The following is a 4,847-nucleotide window of genomic DNA, read 5'->3' on the forward strand; positions in this document are numbered from 1 at the left end:
GATATGAAATCCGGCGTGGAGGGGGCCTTGGATTTTCTCCCTGATGCAGTAAAGAATGATAGGTCAGCAAGATTTAGAAAAAATAAGATTTATTGAAAATACATTTTTAGAAGGAGATGAAGCCCTGTGGAATTTGGGAGGTGAAAAGATAAAAGATAAAAGACAGAGAACACTTCAAGGGAGGAGAAGGTTTTCAGCGAAGAGAGCTGTAACCATGCAGAAGTGGGAAGGTCTGTTTATATTTGGGCTATGATGGGAAGGTACAAGGGCCTGGTACTAGATGATTGGCATGTGAGGTCACCTTTACCAACAGTTGGCTGCTATATATCCCTTTGCCTACTGTGCATGTGGTTACTCAGAATTCAGTCTGTTATAATTAGATTCATGAACTTCTGGGCATGATATTATAATGATGGTATAATGAGGCATGGGCAGGTCATGCATTTGTGGCTGGTTTAAGCCCGCAGCCTTTATGGCCTTTGTACCCTAGGATTTGGGATAATTTAGAACAATAAAAGGAGTGTTTTAAGGAAGTTTTAAGGAGGTCTTTAAGGAAGGTCTTCAAGGGAGGTTTCTACGTTACAGAGGTGGGCTTTCGCTCCTGTCACTCATGACTACCTAACTACCTCTCCCGGAGAATGTTGAAACAGTGTCCACGTCCTACTTTTCTTGGGATCTGACTACATTAGTCTCACTTCTCCTGGTCATCCCTGGACTTCAGGCTAAAATGAATCCCAATGACTAATTGTAGCTCACAAAGGAACTTTTTCTTTACAGAATTGTTGGCCAGGGGCCAGGGGGCTCTCCCCACTCCTACTTGGTCCTGGCTCTCTGCTTTTGAGGCCAGGGTAAAATGAGAAGGAATAAGTGGATAAGTCCCAAGGTGGTCTTGGGCTATTAGTCATAGCACCTCTCTAGCCTCTAGGCATCTTGCTCGGTTGATTTGGTGGTAAGTACTGGAATCGGTGGCCCTCAGTCCCCAAAGTTCAGTCCCCTCATCTAGGAGAGGGTTTCCTCCATGGTATTGCCCTCCTCACTGATTCTTCTATGTGGCCAGGATCCCTTAGCAGCCGCTTCCATCACTAAGCAGTAGATAAATACCTCATAAAAAGAATCCTCTATTTGCTATAAAATAATGATTACAGGATAAGAATCTGGTGCCAGAAGGACCAGGATCTGAATCCCAGTTCAACCAGTCACTCTCTGCACTACCTTGGGCAATCTGTATAACCTCTCTGAACCTCAGTTTCCAAAACCGTCACTTAGAATAATAGTTTGTATAGCATGGAGTTATGCAGGAATAAAAGGAGATAATGCAGTGAATCTAAGTGGTTTAAACAAGAACAGGTGAAGCTAAAGGTAGCACGTGTGCTTTGCTGGAATATTAATATTACTAGAAAAATTTAGAAAAATATATTTTGAGGTGAACTACCAAAATGTGAATTTTAAATTTTAAAGAAGAAAGAAAAAAACTGAAAGGAATGTTTTTAATTATGGTCACTTCCCTTGGGTTATATTCTAAACCTGGGAGTCAGGGAGTGCCTGGTTAAAGGTCACTCTCTCTACTTTGGGGAGTGTTTTGATAGAAGAATCTAAACCTGATGTATGTGGAGCTAGTTCCCGCCTGGTGTACAGCAGGCCCTTTTCAGTAGAGTGTTTAGCTTTTTCACAGGCTTTTGTACATCTGAGTTATTTTCCTGACTCTCCTGGGCTTCGGTCACCAGCTCCACGACAAGAATCAGGCCTAGGGCTCCAGTGAGGGCCTGGGGCAGGTGTTCTCTCATGCAATTTACTAGCAGTATCAGAAAGATGGGCAGAAAATGTCTCTTTTCAGACTCCAGGGTGGTAAGCGTAGCGTAAGGCAAGGTACTGTGACTTATTCGAGTTCTCTGAAGCCTGGATCAGATGCTTGAGCAAATTTCAGGCTGACTCTGGGAGTTTAGTTGGGGACAGCACTCAGACACTGGCTGCAGGAGCTGAAGCCACATTTGAGAAGATAAGAGCTACCATTGCACATTCCAGAATCCTGGGAACTGAGAGGAGGTAAAAGGGAGATAGTGCATAGTATATTCCAGGATCTGGGCTAGATCATTTGCATATGAGGTTTTAGTTAATATAACGATTTGCATATGGTAAGATATCTCCATGCCTGGAGAGATCATGAGACTAGCCCCAAATCACACACCTAATGTGATAGAAGATTCTGGTTGTTCCCCAATAACTTTCTACTATTTTGTCACAGAAAAGTTTTAGGTGGAAAACATGGCTGCATAGAATGAAGACTACATTTCCCAGCTGCTTGTGTGGTCATGTGACTGAATTCTGGCCAGTAAGAAGTAAATGAAATGTCATGTGGCAGTTTTCAGGAAACTCTCTTTTAAGTCACAGCTTTTATTAGTACTCTCGATCTATTTTGCTATTTGGTAGTCAGATGCCACCTCGAGCCATAAGGATGAGGGCTACGCACTAAGAACAGCAGAACAGTCAACTAGAAGTAGACTGTGGCATCATACCAGCCCTGGACTCCTACGTGTAAGCTTTTATGAGAAAAATAAATTCTACCTTGTTAAAGTTACTGTTGTTGTGAGTTTTCTGTTATCCTCCCTTGTGCCTCATCCTGAGATGCCTAGTAAGTGATGGAGTAGGGGATGTGAACGCAAGTCAGTGAGATTTTAAACCCACCCCATTCCCACCATAGTGTGATGTTTCTAGGGCCCCTCTATAGTGCTCCTAATGCACCTCCATCAGCTCTTAGGTATGAGGTATTACTTAGAACTATGATGGGGCAGGAGATGGAAGGGGAGGAGATTGTCTAATGCAACTCTTCATACTCATTCATTCCAAGTATACTCAGGGGCCTTTCGTGCATCCTGAGGCACCTTGGAGGCCAAAGCCCAGGATCCTAAGAGGGTGATGGAAATGACACTTCCCCCAAGAGTCAGGGAACTGTAATCTTCTGCCACAGGACTTGCTACACTGCTGTCCCTGTGGCAGGTGTTGAGCAGAAAGGCAGCTGAATTTTCTTGGTTATCACTGGTTTTATGTTTCTGATGAGAAAATTTCAGTCATGACATATATCCACCAACAGAGGGATCCATTTTCATACAGATAAGTGCTTTTCCTCTGCTAATCTGACCCAGGTGTCCTCAAGGCAGCCCAGGTTGGTAGGGAAAAGCAGTTACATGGCAGAGCAGGACTAAGAAAGTGCATTAAATTCAGCACAGACAATAGGAGAGGAAAGAACAGAGAGAAACACTGAGTCAAGCTGGTGGGAAAGCTTCTTGAAAGGCGAGGCTTGAGCTGGGCACTCAGGAACCTATGGAGTGAAGGGTAATAGTGCTCCTGGAGGAAGCCACGACTCTAGGCTGGGTGATCAGGGCTTGGGCAGAGCAACACTTCGAGGGTGGTTAAAGGAAGGTATGAAGGACACCAAAGAGGGGAACAGGATTACGATTTCAGCCGAGGGGTCTTAGAAGAACACTCAGCCCGCTGACACAGGGGCAGAAGTCAGGAGGAACACTGACAGCACTTTCTCCAGTTGGTTTGACTGCCCTATTATGGCTTCATCTGCAGTGACGTCGCCCTACATAGTACCTTCCCAACGAGCCATAATTCTGCAGGATTCCTGCTCTGTGTAGATTCCAGTAACCAGTACAATATTCAGAGATGTTAACAGCATCAAGATTCCATTGAGTTTTTTTTCATTCTGAGTAGAGAAGTCAAGAAATGGTTTCTCTTGCCTCTGATCCAGGAGAGAGAAATCACACAGTGATCTGAACAGGGAAGGTTTGATATAAGAATTATTAACTATTATTAAGGAATTAACTACACAGTAGGAATAAAGATGAATGTTAAAAATCTCCTAGGACTGATGGGCAGTACACAAAGAACATGCTTGAAAAGGGAAAGGGCACCCCAAGGCTGGGGTTCAGTCCTAGGAGGTGTGGTTGCAGCGCACTGGATGGCCGTGAACTTCCCTGGGTCCACAGTTAGAGAGCCAAGGCTGGTGGGTGGAGAATTGCAGGCCTGGGCAATGGGCTACAGAATGGAAGCTTCTTGCTGGGTGCCCACATAATTCCCCAGGAAGGTGCTTTTGAGGCATGCTGCTGAACTCATGGTGAAGCCACTTAGGACTTCCCCAGAACTCACTGAGAAACTGCCCTAGGAGAGTGCTGCATGCTGGGCATTTCAGGAAAGCAGCTGAGTCACACCCCCAGCCCCAACTCTATATCAGGAATCCACCTAAGAGCAGCCAGCTGAGCTTGCAAAACCAGGTAGGACACTCACAGAACTATCCATGAAGATGCCAGCAGGAGTGCTACTGAAACTTGCTGGGGGTGAGCTCCGCTAGAGTTCAAAGTCCTGGGACCAAGTAGGAGGGAAAGTGCAATGGAGCCAGGAAAAGGTTTCTCTTCTGCCTGTCCCTCCAGTGACTTCTACTGACCAAGCTTAGCATGTGCCATCTGGCAAGGGAGAGATTTTCCAGGGATCTAATAAAGGGTGGATTTCGAGCCGAAAGACAATAAAACGATACCAGTACAAGATATTGGTGCACTTCACTGGAGGTGGGTGGGTAAGAGGGCTCTTCCATAAAACATTTTTGAAAATACTACTTCAGGGATGTCAGCGCTGAGCTGACTGAGGTTTCGGTGGTGAGAAGCCCAGCTGAAAGAACACACGAGGGGCTGACGTGAGAATGAAACGGCAGACACCTACTTTATTGCGGGGAGCGCGCTTCTGTGCTAGGGGACCGCATGGGTTCCACATATATCGAGAACAATAGCGGCATTCTACCACACATGCGTGATACAATAAGCTGAATCATGCTTACATGAGCTGGGCGCAGG

Source organism: Pteropus vampyrus, unplaced genomic scaffold, assembly GCF_000151845.1.
Source record: "Pteropus vampyrus isolate Shadow unplaced genomic scaffold, Pvam_2.0 Scaffold217, whole genome shotgun sequence".
Classification (NCBI taxonomy): Eukaryota; Metazoa; Chordata; class Mammalia; order Chiroptera; family Pteropodidae; genus Pteropus; species Pteropus vampyrus.